Here is a 19,271-nt window from a genome sequence, read left to right as displayed (position 1 = left end):
ATTTGGGAATATATTATTTCATTCAGTGGGTTGTCTTTTCATTCTGTTGATGGTTTCCTTTGCTGTGCAAAAACTCTTCAGTATGATGTAGTCCCATACGTTTATTTTTTGTTTTGTTTCCCTTGACCAAGGTGATATATGTCTGAGATTTGACTGCCTATGGTTTCTTCTAGGATTTTTATGTTTTTGAATCTAACATTTAAGTCTTCAATCCATTTTGAATTTATTCTTGCGTATGCTGTAAGAAGGTGATCTAATTTATTTTTTGCATGTATATGTCCCATTTTTTCCACACCACTTATTGGCTCCATTTGGTGGTCAGTGGTCACAGCCCATCCTTGCAGCTGACTGACTTAGTTGAATTTCTCCCATTGAAGAGCCAATAGCAATCAAGGCTCAACTACAAGAGGACAGTGTGCTCATCCCAAACAAAGGGCACACTTTGAGTACTCAACTATGGTGAGAGGGGAGGATATTCCATGGACCGTACAGGACACCTATTACATTAGGCCATACTACTAAGACAGGGAGTCATAGCAGTTCTCCCTAATACATAGAAACAAATGCAGGAGGGAGGGGCGATCAAAATGAGGAGACAAAGAAACACAGCCCAAATGAAAGAGCAGATCAAAACTCCAAAAAAAAAAAAAAAAACTAAGCAAAATGGAGATAAGCAATTAATCAGATGCAAAGTTCAAAACACTGGTTATTAGGATGCTCAAGGAACTTAGTGAGGACCTAAACACCATAAAAAAGCTCCACTCAAGAAAAAAAAAAGAAATGAAGGAAACACTAATTGAAATAAAGAACAATTTACAGGGAAACAACAGTAGAGTGGATGAAGCTGAGAATGAAATCCATGATTTGAAACATAAGGAAGCAAAAAAAAAAAAAACCAAAACAAAACACAAAACAACCAATCATAACAATAAGAAGAAAATGGAATTAAAAAACAAAAACAAAAATGAGAATAGTGTAAGAAGCCTATAGGACAACTTCAAGTGTTCCTACATTCACATCATATGGGTTCCAGAAGGAGAAGAGAAAGAAATTAGAAATCTATTTGAAAAAATAGCGAAAGAAAACTTACCTAATTTGGTAAGGGAAATAGACATGAAAGTCCAGGGAGCACAGAGATCCCCAAACAAGATGGATATAAAGATGCCCACACCAAGACACATACCAATTAAAATGCTGAAGGTTAAAGAAAGAGAATCTTAAAAGCAGCAAGAGAAAAGCAGTTACCTGCAGGGGAATTCCTGTAAGACTGTCAGGTGATTTCTCAAAAGACACTTTGCAGGCTAAAAGGGAGTGGCAAGAAATATTTAAAGTCATGAAAAGCGGGGACCTACAGCCAATATTGCTCTACCCAGGAAAGCTATCATTTAGAATCGAAGGGCAGATAAAGACCTTCCCAGACAAGAAAAAACTAAAGGAATACTTCATCACCAAACCATTATTTTTTAAAATCATGTTTATTCTATTAGTATTGTTGCAATTTTTCCCTCTTTTCTCTCTTCCATCCATCCCATCCCGCCCCCCTGTCCCACAGCCATTTCCTACTCTGTTGTCCATGTCCATGGCTCATTCACACATGTTCTTTCCCTCTGGTTATGTCCAGTCTGCTCCATGTTTCCATACCTGAGGTTTATTTTGTTTGTTGGTTTATTTTGTTGAATAGATTCCACTTATGGGTGAGGGTGAGATCATATGGTATTTGTCTTTCACTTACTGGCTTATTTCACTTAGCATAATATTTTCCAGTTCCATCCATGTTGTCACAGAAGGTAGGACTTCCTTCCTTCTTTCAAAAAATGCAGATTTTATTTATTTATTCTTTAAATGTCAAAATCCATAATAAAATATTAAAAAATTAAATCCATTATAAAGTCTCAGCAATTAAACCAACATGACAAGAGCACAGAATAATCCAGTAGATCAATGAAATACAGTGAGCATTCTAGAGACAAACATATATATCTGTCTAAAAATGTAATATATGACTAAACTGATATTTCAAATCAATGGGGAAGATAAGGATTATTCAACAAATAAGGTGCATGGGCCACTATTACTTGAAATGAAACAAATATAGAGCCCTATTTCACACAGTACACACAAAATATTCAGGTGAGTTAAAAATCAATATTTAAAATATAAGGACTTTTAGGAAAAATGCAAAATAATACCTTTCTTACCATGAAGTAAAATATTCAAACTCAGAAGCTATAAAGTAAAATATTGAAAATACAACTATATTAAACATTTAAAACCGTACAGTAATATACACATAAAAAGTTAAAGGACAAGTAATAGAACAGGAAAGAATTTGCAACACATCTAAAAAAGGGTTAATAGCTTTTTTGTAATTTTTTTAGGGAAAAAATTCTACAAACCTTTAATCAAAAACTGGATAAAGAATACCAAAAAGTCATTTAAAACTTTGTAAAAATAATAGAAATAGGCAAGAAATATACACAAACAGGTTTAGTTTCAACAAAAAATAAAGGAACAACTAAAATAACACATCACTGACACAATCAGATTAATAAGTATTAAAAGTATTGGTAATATCAGGTATTGGTGACTGAGAAAAACCGGGTATTCACAGACTCTTTTTCTTCATCTTCTTAAAGCAGTTCCTTTAGCATATTTTGCAGTGCTGGTTTGGTGGCGGTGTAGCCTTTTAGCTTTCTTTTGTCTGGGAAACTGCTTATTTTGCCTTCCATTTTCATTGAGAGCCTTGCTGGGCAGAGCAGTCTTGGTTGCAGGCCTTTGCTTTCCATGACTTGGAATATTTCTTGCCATTCCCTTCTGGCCTGGAGTATTTCTGTTGAGAAGTCGTCTGCTAGCCGTACTGGGGCTCCCTTACATGTTACTACCTCTTTCTTCCTTGCTTCCTTTAGGATTCTCTGTTTCTCTTTGATATTTGCCATTGTTATGATGATGTGTCTTGCAGTGGGCCTCACTGGGTTCCTCTTGAATGGGGTCGTCTGTGCTTCCTGGACTTGTGTGACTTTCTCTCTCCTCCAATTTGGGAAGTCTTCCATCATTAGTTTTTTAAACGGGTTCTGTGTCCCTTGCTCCTCTTCTCCTTCTGGTAACCCTAGTATGTGGATATTAGTACATTTCAGGATGTCCTGCATTTCCCTCAATGCCTCTTCATTCTTTTCGGGTCTTTTTTCATTTTTCTCCCTCTTTCTGGGAGCTTTTTTCTACCTTGTCCTCCAGCTCACTGATTCGATCCTCTGCTTCACCAAGCCTGCTTTGGATTCCTTCTACTGTGTTCTTCGAGTCAGAAATTGTATTCTTCATTTCCTCTTGTCTCTTATTGATAGTTTCTATGTCCTTTTTCATGCTGATATAGTTTGCAGTATGTTCCTCATAGTTTCCCTGTAGTTTTTGGTAATTCTCTCTGAGCTCACTGAGCTCATTGAGCTTCCTTAGAACCATTGTTTGGAAGTCAATATCTGATAGTTTCCTTGCCTCTATTTCATTTAGCTCTCTTTCTGTGGATTCTTCCTTTCCTTCGACTGGGGAGTGTTTCTTTTTCTTCCCCTTATTTGTGAGACTCTTCTTTTTTGCTTCTGCTTCTTAAATTGATCTGTCTTGATTTCCTGACTTTGTGGTGTGAACTTCTACGGTAGAAGACTGCTGTTTTTTCTTTCTGGATCTACCTCTGATGATGTCAGATGTGGACCCTGTCTGACCTTAGGCAGTCTGTTTGAGACTTCCAGGAATCTACTATCTGTGGCTGTCTCCTTCAGCTGCTAATCTATTCTCTGCACTCAGCAGGCCATCTTAGAGACACCACAGGGTGGGGCGGAGTCCCTCCTGTGGGCGGGACTATTGGGTTCTTTCACGCTGCTGCCACTCAGGGGAGTGGGCTGCCTGATCCAGATGGCTGGTGCCATATGGGGGAGGAGTCAGCACTGGGATCCTGCCAGTCACTCTCTCCGTTCTCTCCCCAATGCCTCCATCTCTGGTCTCTCTTCTATTATCTCTAGACTAGTCAGTGCACCTTTTAGCCAGGGATCTACTGTCTGTGGCTGCCACTCTACACTCAGCAGTTAGGCTTTAGCACTACCAGGCAGGGCAGAGTCCTTCCTAGGGGCGGGGCTATTGTGTCCTTTCATGCTGCTGCTGCTCAGGGGAGTGGTCTGCCTCTGCAAGATGGCTGCTGCCATGTGGGGATGAGTCAGCACCAAGATCCCGCTGGTTACTCTCTCAGTTCATCCCCCAAAGCCTCCTTTCCCGGTCTCTCCTCAGGCTCCTCCATCCCACTCTGCCCTTGCCTTTGCAGGAGACCAGGGTAAGTGGCTGCAAATAAAAATTTATGCATTGGCCCTTTAAAGGCTCTTTGTGTCTCCAGCCTCCTGTCTCCAGCAGACAGCAACCCTGCCGCTTTTCGCAGCTTGTTGTTATCTATGTACTTTTTTGGCTCTGATGCTGTAGGCTGGAGATCCCCACTTTTGGTAAGACCCCGCTCTTTTTAGGGGGATCCAACTGGCTGTTTCAATACCCTTCTGGTGCTGCCATCTGTGGGTGCTCCATCCACCTTCTTGAGTCTCTACCATACTCCTTACCAGTTAGGTTGTGCTAAAGCAGATTCTTCTGTCTGTCTGAGGTTATAAGGCTCATCTCTTGCCATTGTTCAGTTGTTTGTTCGAGGTGATTTCTCCACAGTGTAGTTGTAATTCCAGACTGGTCCTGGAGGAGGTCAGTGTGTCTTCCATTCACTCCTCTGCAATCTTGATTTTTTTTTTTTTGGTTGCTCTTTATTTAGTTCTTTTAATTGTAAGGTTAGGTTGGTTTTTTTTTTTTTTTTGATATTTTTTTCTTTCTTGATTGGGGCATTTAAGCCATTTACTAATTTAGTGCCATTTTCTTCTTTTAACTATGTTTCTCTGTTTTTTCTTTTTCTTCTTAATGAAGACCCTTTTACATATTTTTTGTGATTCTGGTTTGTTGGTAATGACCTCCTTTAGTTTTTCTTGTCATGGAAGCTCTTTATTTCTCCTTCAATTTTAAATAATAGCTTTGCTTGACAATATACTCTTGGTTGTAGTTTTTTGCTGCTCATTACTGGCTATTTCATGCCAATCTCTTCTGGCCCGAAGTGTTTTTGTTGAGAAATCAGCTGACAGTCTTGTGGAAACTACCCCGTAGTTAACTGTCTTTCTCTTGCTGCTTTAAAGAGTCTTTGTCTTTAATTTTGCCATTTTAATTATGATGTTTCTTATGGTTAGCCTCTTTGGGTTCCACTTGTTTCGAACTCTATGCTTCCTTGGCTTGTGCGTCTTCTTCCTTTATTCAGTTATGGAACTTTCTGTTTTTATTTCCTCAAACAAGTTCTCATTCCCCTGCTCTTTCTCTTCTCCTTGCACTTCTATGATGTCAATATTGTTATGCTTAATGTTTTCCCAAAAGTCCTTTAAACTATCCTTATTTTTTTCAAATTATTTTTCTTAATTCAGGTGCTGACCAGTCTAAGTAGAATTTGCCTCATTGGGGTTGGGTACCTGCCAAGATTTCCCTTTGGATATGCTATTGGTGAAGCTAATTCAATCTTGCTTTTATATTGTCTGTTACTGACCACTGTCTGTGCTGGTTTTGAGGTTTATGGAGAGTGACTCCAGTGCAGTCCAATACAAGATGCTGCCTGTGACTGGATCTGGGAAATTCTTTGTAGCTACAAGGCAATCCACAGTTTCTGGCTACCTTTGTTCTGCCTGGCTGTGTTTGGGTAGGACCAGGCAGCTCACCAAGGCCAGTGTACTCTAGCACCAAACCTAGGGGCAGATCAGCAAAAGACCAAAGACACCACAAGATTAGGCTCTGCCTGCATTGTCCTGCTGGCTGCCTATTAGGGCCAGTCACTGGAAGAGCCTCTGGCAGCACTCAAGTTGCATGAGGAAATTTCTCAGTAAGTCACCAGGTAGCAGCAAGTTGCATTCGTGAGATTGATAGAAGTTCAAACTTGGTTCCAGTGCTAAGCCTGATGCTACTTAATAAAAATCCCAAGGTGTATGCAGACCCTTATTTTGGGGTGGCATTTCTGGAGTTGTCCAGGTTTATCAGGCTGAAACAGGCAGAGATTTCACTGTGTGAAAGAAGGTCTCTGCACCTGTCTGGCATGCAAGGGAAAAAGGACCCTTCTCTAGAACCACACAACTCAGTCTGTCCAAGAGTCTTTCAGGAACCTGACTTCATATTGGCAGGTTGCCAGCAGTCAGGAGACTGGGGCTAGTGGATCTCCTGCAAGAGGGAGGCACAGGTCTGGAGGAAAGTGAGAGTTGTAGCTCCTTCCAAAAGTCGCACAATTTAGTCTCTTCCAGATTCTTCTCAGACTTCCTTCCCAGGGAAGGGCCACCAGGTGTCAGAGGGGTGAGAACCTGGAGGGTATAGCTTGCACACCTCGGGTTCATGAAAAAAAATTATGACACTAGCTCCCACACCACAGCCATACAACTCAGTGACTGACATCCCTGAATTGGCTCAGACTTCTCCCTGGCCTAGACAATTGACTCCTCAGCAAGGCATGGGCTCCTAAGGGTAAAATGACAGGTAGACTAGAGTTTGGGGTTATTGCATTTCCCCCAGGCTGATGGTGTAATAAGAGTGTTCAGCCTATGAAAGATGACATCTGGGATGTGGGAGAGTGACTCAGCATAGTGATTCCAATGGTTGACACTTAAGCTTTCTCCTCAGAGCCACAGATCCCTGTCCCTCCCTACAGGACTCTAGTCCACTCTACACTCCTTCTGCTGGAGCCCAGGGTGAGTGGATGAAAATGAGATTTTATGTGTTGGTCTTTTAAGATGGTGCCTGTACCTTTTTCAGACCTCTGTCTCTCCCTGGCAGACAGAATCCCCACTGATTTTCACAGCCAGATATTATGTCGATGCATCTACTTGCCTCTAATGCCCTGGTCTGGGGATCTCAGCATTGGGTTGATACCCCATGCTCCTCAGGGGGAACATTTGCAGCTGGCATATCCCTTTGAAATCTCAGTGATCCATGGGAGCAGGGCCAGCCCTTTCATGCTTCTACCCTTCCTACCAGTCTCAACATGGTTTCTTCTGTAAATCCTTGCTTATAAGACTTCTGTTCAGCTAGTCTTCAGTTGGTTATTGAGGATAATGTTTATATATTTTAGTTGAAATTCCAGTTTTGTCCTCTGCAGAAGTGAGTGTACCTGCCACCTACCCCACCACCATTTTGGATTTCTTCGCCCTTCTTTATGTTTTTGATGTCATGTTTTATATCTTTTTTGCTTTATGTATCTCCTGATTATGTATTGTAGTTGTAGTTAATTTTGCTACTGTTTTCTTTTAACCTTCTTGTTAACTTTTTAGGTGGTTGATTCACTGTGACTACTGTATATTTGCTTTACCAGTGAGATATTTTCCCTCTCTTGTATTTTCTTATTTCTGGATATGGTCTTTTCTGTGTAAAGAAACCTGATAACATTTCCTGCAAGGCTGGTTTAGTGGTGGTGAACTGCTTTAGTTTTTATTTGTCTGAGAAATTCTTTATTTTTCCTTCAATTCTAAATGATAACCTTACTGGATAAAGTATCCCAGGTTGTAGATTCCTTTCTTTGAATACTTTAAATATCTCCTGCCAGGAGAGAGATTTTATTTATATGTTCCCATTACCAATGGACAAAATGAACTCATTAACTTACATTTTGAGCTCATTTTATGAGAAAAAAAGGCCCACAAAAAAGAGATTACAATCAAGAGAGGAATTGCCATATAGTTTATTGATCTTATTTTCTACTGGCATAAATAACTAATGCTCTAAATGCTATGTTTAACAGACATAAATAGGTAGTAGGTAGGTAAGCAGGTAGGTAGATAAGTAGATATATAGATAGAAATAGAGATAAAGATAGATGTTCTATAAATACATAAATTCATAATTATCCCCAGAAGAAAATATTAAATGTTTAAATATTCACAGTACAAAAGACAGGGAAGAAAACTCAGAAGTTAGATAATAATAAAATGTTAGGGTAGTAGGGCATCTAGACACCATCTGGCCACATTACAGATAAGGGCATTAGAGACTTAGATAGATTCTAACAGGGAGTGGGGCACAGCAACAGGGCCTAAGTCCTTGTTTGCTAAGGGATGAAACACGTAAGAAAAATTCTAGAATTACTTTCTTTTTGTGGCGTGGTGTTTCTTTACATTATTATCTCTAAGAACTCTTTCATCAAAGCCTTAGCAAATAAAAGTTAGAAAGTCTTCTACTTTAGGATAATATATTCAAGGAGGATTGCAATGTTTTGGGGAGATTCTGTAACAAAGAGAGGAAAAAGGACTTAAGAACATACCTGTAGATCTAGAACCCATGTCTCCTGACTAAAAGGCCAAGACTCTGTCCAGTCAGTCCTCGGTACCTGCATCTACTTCCCAGTACAATGGATCAGGAAAGCTATAATCTGAACTGGTTTTCTGAATTTCTCAAGGCTGAGGAACTCCTTCAGCTCAGGCAGCTTGGCTCCTCCATCTGGTTTCAGGTTCATTATTGAGCTCAGTACTGGTAAACTTCCCAGACCTGTCTGCAGCTCTTGGCTTCCCTACTTAAGAGCTCAAGGGAAAGGAGTAGTGAATCCCTTGGGGCGGCTTGGATTTGCAGGCCATATAGGAGGCCTGTTGGAAAGCTTGTTCCTAACTGGCCCTGGATTAAAATAAAAGAAGAAGGAGGAAGGGAAAATATAGACAAAGCAAAGAGGCAGAGAAGCAGGGGGTTGGTTTCTTTAGCTGCCCCTCCAAGCAGGTACTGGCCAGGACCATTAGGTCCAGCTCTTGTGGCCTCAGGGCGGGCAGCGATCTGAGGATTGCTTGCTGGCTGGGTTTTCTTTCTTCCCCCCTTATTTCCTCCTTCTGCTTCTTGGGTTATGATGACCCAAAACGTCTCTCACAGTGAGTTCTGAGGCGGCAGTGTCTGAGAATAACTCACAGAGCAACAGCAGTTTTCTCCACCCTTTGAAAAGACAGGCAGGGGAAAAACTGTGGCATATTCTGCCCACCCTGCCTCTAAGTGAGTTGGGAGCTGAGCATTGGGGTTTGGGGGAATCATGACCTTGTGTTCCTTGATGTTATTTGATGTTGGTTTTGGCTGCATTCAGGGAGTTAAAAAGCACATAAAAATGAAGCTAATAAAACTGCAGGGTTAGGGAATGCACCAGGCACAGGCTGTGGTTTCCCAGAACAGCTGTGACTGAACTCTCAGGCCTGGCTGGCCTATAATCCTTCCAAGGTGCAGTTTTGGGCCAGGCCACAGCCAAATGGCAGAAATTAGTCGACTTTGGTGGCCCATCTTATTAGAAACCCTGACTAGCTTCATACAAGGAAAGTGATGAGGGGTATATAAGGTGAACTTTTAGTTTACATTTCTGGCATCCATGGGTACAGAACTGAGGTTTCTTTCCTTGTAGGCATCATTTACTTCATCCAGGCTTGAACAATCAGGGTGCTTCTGCCAGTCTTCCTATCATGAAACTCAAGGCTAAGAATTAGAATGAGAGCTGGTCTTACCAGAGGCTAGTGGCATCAGTGTGGGGATAAGGAAATAGGGGCTCTGGTCCCGGGTCTCTGATTCAGGCAAGGGAAGTTACCTTATTTAGGCAGATGCTGAGATACTGAGGTCAATGAAAACGGGTGTCATAAGTACATGTTCCCTGATTACCTGAGGTGAGGCATGGTAACTGAAAGAATGGCTAGTGTGTGTGTGAGTGAAAGTCACCTGTAAATGTCTCTTCATTTTTACCACACATAGTGGTCTACATATATGTGAAACCAGAAGGGAACCTTTCCACACAGACCTGACTAAGGTGGAAGAAGAGAGTTATGCTTTCCCAGAGTTGTTCATAGTGGCAAGGACATTGGATTCGGAGCCAGAAAGCCAAAGTCCTGACTCTGTTGCTTCTTAACTACGTGACTTTGCATGAGTACATCACCTTCCTTTCAGCCTTAGTTTTCTCATCTGTAAAATGGTAATAGGTCTTTTGCCCTGATTAAATTAGATACCAAGTGTAATATATTTGGTAATGTGGCCAACATATGTTTAGCAGTTAACAAATTCTGGTGCTTGCCTCCTTGCATTTATTAAGCTAAAAGGACAAGTAGAGAGGTTTGAAGCCATGCAAACATGCATCCTTCCTAATATGACTATGAATGTTAGTACAAAGAATGGAAATCTGGAGACCTGGCAGAGCTCCACAGAAGATGGTTCCCATAGCTATTCTAATGAGTGGGAACAGAGGCAAAGAAGAGGAATAGAAGGAGACAAAGATTGCAGAGGGATTTGAGCCAGGTGTCAAGAACCCTAGAGGACTCAGAGAGAGATTGCTCCCACATGAGGGAGGTCAAAGACATTTTCTATTTCAGTGTAAATAGTGGTAAAGATGGGGAGCCATTGATAGGCAACCTCTCAGTTGCACTGGACATTCCTGTAGCTGCAATCTCTCCTCCACCTCAGTTTGAGAATAACCTTAACTATGGTAATTTTCAGTTACCCTGTCATCTATCCTATCCTCAACCTGGTCAGGGTCACCAGACCCTTGTTCCACTTGTCTAATAGAGGAGTAAGCATGCCCAATGCCCAGACAACCCAACAGCAAAGGGCAGGTGGTCCTATACTCTTGGGATTCAATGTATCTGCTCTCTAGTGGACAGCAGCAGAGAGTCTGAGCTTCATTAATTCACTTAACACTTGAGAAACCTCAAGGACAACATTGTGATATTATCTTCAATTTTCATAAGGGTGAAGTGAGGCTCAGAGTGATAGAATGACTCACTTACAGTCATCTGGTGATTAAACTGGGACTGGAACTCAGGTATGTCTGACTATAATAAAGACTTCTGTGGTGTCCCCATAAGAAATTAAATGGTGGGAGAAGCCCCCCCCTCCCATTTTGTATTTAAAACTTTCCATTTTGCCAAAGTTTTTGTGGGAGAAGTCATGGCCTCTATTACTGAAAAGGACAAATTCTTTCCTTGTAGTGACTCATAAGCACTCACTCTGTTAGAAAGTTCAGACCAAACTTCTGGATATAAAACTCAAAAACAAGTGTGCTTTCTCATTCCCCTTATCTCTAGTTGATTGTTGAGTGTGGCTCACTCTTTCTCTTTCACTTTTAAAGAAACATGGTTCCTTCTGGTAAGTTGGGATGCCACTACTAGAGTTCTGGTTACAACTGCTCCTCAGACAGCTCTTCCAACTCTGATTTGTTTATTACCCTTTCCAGTCCCCATGCCTGGTGTTTCTCCCAACACATGTCTTTTCAGACACCTGTACCACTATTTCCCACACCATTCTTATCTCACTCTTGCTTTAACCAGCATTGTTAAAGGCTTACTTTTCAGCCTTTCTTACTGGAACTCGATTCATTTCCTCCCCAGGGATTCCCAGTTCTCTCCCCTCAGCTGTCTTGATAACAAACTCTGTGCCCACCCCCGCCTCCGCTTGTTGGTTTGTCTTCATTCTAAGAAACATTTACTCCATCTAGACTGAAATGATCAAGGCGCTTCTGCCAGCTGACCTTCCAGGGGAGTTTAGGCTAAAGACAAGGCTCAATGACTCCATTATATTTGTAAGGATACTTATGCATTTACAATGTATACACGGAAATACTAACTTGCTATCAACAAAGCTCCCCCAAGTATATATGTACACGGGGAAAATGATATTCTGCAGACCTTTATGGAGGAAGAAGACAAACACTTCTAGTACTCTGGGACACTGAAAACAGACATAACAGGGAGCTGGGCCCTCCAGTGATTGACTCTCAGATCATGGTACAAGTGGGTGTGTGGCAATTACTGCAGTATGAAGTGTGTGTGTTGGAATCATTATGTTTCAAAATGAAATATTTGTATGACATTTTTGTCCTATTTCCAATAAAATTAAGAGCTTTGGGGTCTAAATGCTATAACCTTCAAGAGATACAGTCTGAGCTCAGCAGTGTTTGTCTATGCACTGGAATAAAGCTTATAAATTAGAATCTGTCAGTCAGAGTTCCCCATGGAAAGGTTATGCTGTACCTGAAAAATGTGTACTACCTAATTAATTATAGTCTGCACTGTGGCTATAAAAACAAGATAATGTGATGGTGGAGGAGACCAGGCTTAGGCCTTCCTTTAAGACTAAACTTGGATTTCTTCAAAATTCAGTTATAAAGGTTCCAGGCTTCCCAAAACCTTGGTAACATGGGTCTGGTGTGGAGAAAACAGCCTGGGGAAGACCATCTTGACTGCAATGTTAGGGCACAGTAGATATAGGTAACCTGGCAGGAGCAGGACAAGGCAGAAAAGAACTTCAGGCTACCTCACCACTTGCAGGGTGGTGATGAGGGATCTGGCTGTGGGTAACAGATGGAAGGTGTGGAAGGTTTAGCAGTGGAACCTTCTGCTTCAGAAGAAGGTTGAAGAGGAAGATGGCAATAAGCATGTGTCCATAACCCCAGGCCTAGAGCTACATGAAGCAGGATAACTAGGCAGGAAGCCAGGTTTACACACAGGGCGAGCATGAGGTGAGGGGAGAAAATACTGAGACTTAACTCCTACATTGATGTCTTTCTCTCTTTCCTCACCCACAAAGTGTCAGAAAAATGATAGAAATAATACAGTAACCCTATATCAAGTCTCAGGCCTGAGCAATGTAACTTCTTGCCAGGCTGCATTAACTGGAGGGGATAAAAATTTCTAAGATTCACTCTGTCTTGGTCAAAACTGTCTCAGGACCTGGGGCAGGAAAAAGTCTCAGAATGAGGTCAAGGGGATGGCAAATTTGGGTTGGAAAATTGGGCTGGAGGGAAGCTGGAGCTTATACCACCTGGTCATTCCTCTCTCTTACAATCCCTCCTTACACCCACCCCCTGCTTCTACACTGGATTTTAGCTCTAGGAGTAACTATTAATCATTTCCAGGCTGGTAGAGTAATAGCATAGACTTTGGAACAAGACACAAACCTTATTTATACATCTTCCTAGTATGCAACTTTAGTCATAATCTGTTTCCTTCCTAAACCTAACCTCTGAGTTTAGTTTCTTTGTAAAGTAGGAATAATAGCTCCTTCTTCTTACTTTTTTTTAGTAGGTTGTTGTCAATGAAATTAAGCACAATAAAATCAAGCATAATGTCAGATACATGTGATTGTTCTATACATATTTGTTGTATTAGAATATTTGAGGCAAACTTTGGGATTTATTTGAGGTAAATATGGTTTCTAGTATGATTCAAAGCTAACTATGTTCTTTAGATGGTTTGGCACAGGCACCTAGCAGGAATTGGTCAATGCTTAAAAGACAGAACTAGGAGGGCTCAGGGCTGAAAGCTGAAGATTAGGGGAAGGAGGGAGGAAGAGAGAGAGATTGGAGGGAAGGTGAAAAAATCTAAACTTGGAGAGAAAAATGGGTGTAGTAGAAATGAGAAAGAACAAGAGCATCAAGAGAAAGGAAAGCAGCCCTGACCAGTGTGGTTCAGTTGGTTGGGTATCATCCAGCAAAGTGAAAGTTCTCCTGTTTGATTCCCAGTCCCCTATAAGGGCACATGCCTGGGGTTAGGGGAAAGCAACACAGAAGTAAAGAAAAAATGGACAGAAAGAATGAAATGAAGGAAACAGGAGGAAAAGAAAAAGACAGAAAAAACAACTGAGAGGGAGGGAGACAGAAATAGGAAAGAGAAAGAGACAAAGACAGAATGAGAGAAAAATGAGAGGAAAAGAAAGATAAAGGAAATCAATGACTGCTTAGAATCAACCAAATTAAGTTTCCATTTGGCCATTTCTTACCCTTAGACCTCGAGAGGAGTTGGATGGCAAGTGAATCATAAGTGGTATTTTGGCAGAAGGTATAATGTAAGGTTCTTATCCATATTGTGATGTAACTTGGTGGTAGTAATCAAGAGAATGTGTTGCTCGCATAAGGACAAACATATAGAGCAATGTAATACAACTTAGAGTCAAAGAATAAATATTTATATTGAGTGATAATTGATTTTTGACAAAGGTGCTAAGAAAATTAATGGAAAAATAATAGTCTTTTTATAAAATGGTGCTGGGACAACCAGACATCCATATGCAAAATAATAAAGTTGAACTTCCACCTCATACCATATAAAAAATTAACTCTAAATGGATCAAAGATCTAAATGTAACTGTTAAAACTGTAAAGTTCTTAGAAAAAATATAGACTTAAATATTTATGACCTTGGATTAGGCAATGATTTCTTAGATATGACTCCAAAGACAAAAACAACAAAAGAAGTAATAAAGTGAACATGATCAAAATAAAGGACTTTTGCACTTCAAAGCACACCATCAAGGGATGGTTACCAGAAGGAAGGAAAAGGGGTATGAGTGAAAAGAGGATTACATTTGTGAGTTATAAAAATGTAGAATCACTGTACTGTACACCTGAAATATAAACAATATAAGATTGTATACTTACTATAGCTGTATATATTTTAAAAAAGAAAAAAAAAGAAAGTGAATAAGATATCCTACAGAATGGAGCAGGGGGAATTTTGCAATTCATATATCTGATAAAGGCCTTATATCTAGAATATATAAAGGATATTATATATATATATATATATGGCACAATAATAAAAATACAAATAACCCAATTTGAAATGGGAAAATAATCTGAATGGAAATTTCTACAAAGAATATATACAAATGGCTGAAGCACATGAAAAGGTGCTCAACATATAAGCCATCAAAGAAATGTAAGTCAAAATCACAATGAGATACTACTTATACCCATCAAAATGGCAGTGATCAAAAAGATAATAACAAGTGTTGGTAAGGATGTGGAGGAATTGGAACTCTCATACACTGTTGGTGGGAATGTAAACTGTTACAGCAATTGTGGAAAACAGGCTGGTAGTATCTAAAAATTTTAAACAAAGTTACTAATCTGACTCAGCAAATCCACTCTTAAATATATATTGAAAAATAATGAAAACAGATGTTCACACAAAATCTTGTACATGAATACTGATAATATTATTTATAATAACCAAAAATTATTTTAAAAAACCAACAACTGAGGGATAGATAAACAAAATGCATTATGGCCATACAATAGAATATTATTTAGCAATAAAAAGAAATGAGGTACTGATACATGCTACAACATGGATGGACCTTGAAGACATTGTGTTAACTGAAAGAAGTCAGTCACAAAAAACAAAACTTAAAATTCTATTTACATGAAATGTCCATAATAGGCAAATATATAGAGATATAAAGTAGATTAGTGGTTGCCCAGGGCTGGAGGAAATGGGTATGGGGAGACTGAAGGGTGATAGCTAAGAGCTATGGGTTTCCTATTGAATTAATAAAATGTGCTATAATTAACTGTCAATGGATGCACAACTCAGTGAATGTACTAACAGCTACATAATTATACTCCTCACATGACTTAAATGTGTGGTGTGTAAATTATATCACAATAAAGTTATTGAAAAATAAAAATCAGGCTGCAGGCTGGATTTTGCCCAAATGCCATAATTTTCCGACTCATGGCCTTAGCATATGGATCATTTCCAAAAATATTCTATATATACTTTAAAAAACATGTACTCTCCAGTGTTGTGTCTAAAGCTCTGCATATGACAAAAAAAAATACTTGCTTAATTTTGTTATTTGACCTTTTATTTCATTATTAATTTTTTTGATCTCCTTAATCTATCAACTCCTGAGTGAAATATGTTAACACTTCCCACTATAATATCAAGTCTGTTAATTTTTCATATATTTCCACATTACTTTTTTATATTTTGAAACTTTGTTATGAGAGGCATACAAATATAAAGTGATGTTATCTTTCTGGTAAACTAGGATTATTATTATCACAAACTTATTATCTATTTATATTAATGCTTTTAGCCTGAAGTTTATTTTTATGTTATTAATATAAATATACAAGTTTGCTTTGCTTTGTATTTGCCTAGTACATATTTTTACATTTTCTGACCTCCAAAATTTCTGGTTATTTTAACAATATTATGTACATATTTAAGTGTTATAATGCAAAATTCAACATCCATCCATGATAAAAGCTCTTAACAAATTAGGTATAGAAGGAATGTATCTCAACATAACAAATTCCATATATTAAAAACATATTCCCTACAAAATGAACCCACAGATAACCTCATACTCAATGGTGAAAGATTGAGAGCTTTTCCTCTAAGCTCAGGAACAAGGTAAGTGTACCCACTCTCACCATTCCTATTCAACACAGTACTAGAAGTGCAGAGCAATCAGTCAAGAAAAAGTAAAATAAAAGACTACTGAATTAGAAACAAAGAGGTAAAATTGTCTCCATTTCCAGATGATATAATTTTTATATAGAAAATTCTAAAGGCTCCACCAAAAACTTTTAGAGCTAATCAATGAATTCATAAAGTGTGCAGGACACAAAATTAACACACAAAAATCAGCATTTCCATATGCTAACAACAAATTATCTGAAAAAGACATGAAGATAATGATCCCATTTATAGCACCAACAAAAACAAAGATATTTAGGTGGTGAAAAGTCTCTACACTGAAAATCACAAAGACATTGATGAAAAAAATCTAAGAATTAATCTAAGTGAATTTATATATGTATACATATTTCCACATATAAAAGAAAGAAACCCTGATATTTGTGACAAAATGGACGGGTATTATGCTAAGTGAAATGAGTCATACAGAGAAAGGCAAATGCTGTAAGATCTCACTTACATATGGAATCTAAATAAAACCCCAAACTCCAAAACCAAACTCCTATGAGCAATCTGATTTGGAGGTACCAGGGGCAAGGAATAGAGGGTACTGAAATTCATTTGAGGTGTTCAAGAGGTACAAACTTCCAGTTATAAGATAAATAAGTATGGGAGATCTAATGTGCAACATGGTAACTATAGTTAACATTGGTGTATGGTATACTTGAAAGTTGTTAAGAGAGCAGGCTCAAAATTTCTCATCAGAAGAAAAATAATTTTTTTTCTTTTCATCTGGTATCTGAGATGATGGATGCTAATTAAACTTAGTGTGATATTCATTTCACAATATGTGAAGTCTAGTAATTATGCTGTATACCTTCAACTTACACTGTGATGTATGTCAATATATCTCAATAAAACTGGAAAAAAATAAACAACTGGATAAAAAATAAAATTAATGAATACATTTATATTTTTCCTTATCTTAATGACTTTACTTTTTAACTTTAATGACCCCTGTCAATATATAAGCCATTGTCAAATTCTTTAATTCTCTTATTTCCTCACATATTAGATAATACTATTCTTTTGTATATAGTTAATACATGTTTAGATTTACCCACCTGGTTACAATATATTTGCTCACTATTACCCATTAAAATAGATTTATTCTAACTTTAAAGATAGTTCTGCTAGGTAGAGAATCCTCTCAGTACATAAAAATTAATTTTCTACTGTCTTCTGCTATCATTATTATTGATAAGTTAATCTTAAGTGTAATAGCTACTTCTCTGTATATAATGTTTTGTTCTTGTTTTCCCCTCCTTGCTGACTGCTTTTATAATATTTTTGTTTTTTGGTGTTCTGTAAAATCACTATGATGTCTCTAGTGTGGATTTATTTTATTTGTATAGCATGGGATTTGTCATGATTCCAGGTCTTAAAGATTAATATCTTTCAACACTATTTAAAAATGTTCAGCTATTTTGTCTTTGAATACTGTCTCTTTCCTATTCCATGGCTGTGCTCTGGAAGTCTAGTTAGATATAGTAGATCTATATATCCTACCCCCATGTCTCTGAACCTCTAATATTTCCCATTTTATTGTCTTTCTGTGCTACCTCATGAATAATTTGTATCTATTTTTAGTTTCACTGATTCTTCAGTTTTGTATTTTATGTTTCTGTTTACCAATATATATTTAAGTATACTACTCTACTTTTTAGTTACAATGATTCTATTTAACTTTTTGAAATTTTTGATTGTTCTTTAGAGTCTCTTGTTCCTTGTTTATATTTCAGGCATTTTATAAGTCTTTTTAACTTTTGATAAAGCTAACTTTATATTCTATGTGTGATACTTTTACATTTTGTAGTCTGTGGGTATGATTATGATGTTTGTTGTTTCTATGGCCTTGTACTCAGGGTGTCTTGTTTCTTTCTGTGTTCTGTAACGTTTGACCATGAGATGCTCATTTTCTTTGGATCTTCATATATAGGAATTTTTCAGACCTGCATGAAAGTTGCATTCTTCCATAGAAAATTTGCCTTAGCCAATCACTTGTGGGAACTGCTAATCTGGGATCTCAGCTTTGAGTTTTTCAGACTGCGTTAAATATTTTTGATTAGGACTTACAAAACTATGAAGACCACCTATGGTTATTAATTCTGATGAGAATCTTATTTTTCCCTTCTACCCAGAGCCAAGTTTACTTACTATATCTCATTTTATGAGACAGATTTAATTCTTCTTCATGCTTACATTGAGAGTATGTAGAAGTCTTCTATAAGACTTCTCATCTTGGGCAAGCCTTAGTCATTATCTCCTTCTTTCCTCATCTCTTAGAATAATCAAAGTAGAAATTCAGTCTCCCAGGGTCTGGTAAAATCTTCAGAGCAAAATTTGGATTTGTCACTGAAGAATTTTGGCTTTCACTTCTGTTTTGGCTATCGAGTCTTTATTTTCATAGTAGTTCATCAATGAACTTTAAAATTTTGTGTTTTTATTGGAAGGGTCATTTATGGTATCTAGCAAGACATACTGCTAGAAATAGAAATCTCCATCCAACTTCTAAAATAACAATGCTTCTCTCCTGTCACATATTTAATTTGGATATTAATAATTCCTTCTCTGCTCTTCTTATACTGTTCCTGTGAGTTTCCAATGAGATAGTGGATATCATAGTGCTATAAAGTATAATGCTATATGTAAATGTCAGTGAGTCACTATTATAACTAACTGTAAGCCAAACTAGTGATTTGGGCTTAGGGGAAAGAGAATCAAAATTTAAAAGAGAGAGAGCTTATTTCCAATTGAGGCAATCAGTGAAAACATCTTGGAGTTTGTTTTTTAGTTAAGCCTTAATGGGTTGGAAGGATTTGTCTAGGCAGAAATGGAGGGCATTTCATATGAAGGTTACCACATAAACAAGGGGTAATGGAATGTATTGCCTTGTTTTGAAAAGGAGGCCTTTGATCTGCTCTTTTCCATTAGTGTTTCTCCAGTAGCATTGCCTATATGCTGGGTCTTGACCTA

The sequence above is a fragment of the Pteronotus mesoamericanus genome, unplaced genomic scaffold (assembly GCF_021234165.1).
Source record: "Pteronotus mesoamericanus isolate MK-2021 breed Mesoamerican mustached bat unplaced genomic scaffold, CSHL_Meso_final contig_256, whole genome shotgun sequence".
NCBI classification, from domain to species: Eukaryota; Metazoa; Chordata; class Mammalia; order Chiroptera; family Mormoopidae; genus Pteronotus; species Pteronotus mesoamericanus.
This window is presented reverse-complemented; position numbering follows the sequence as displayed.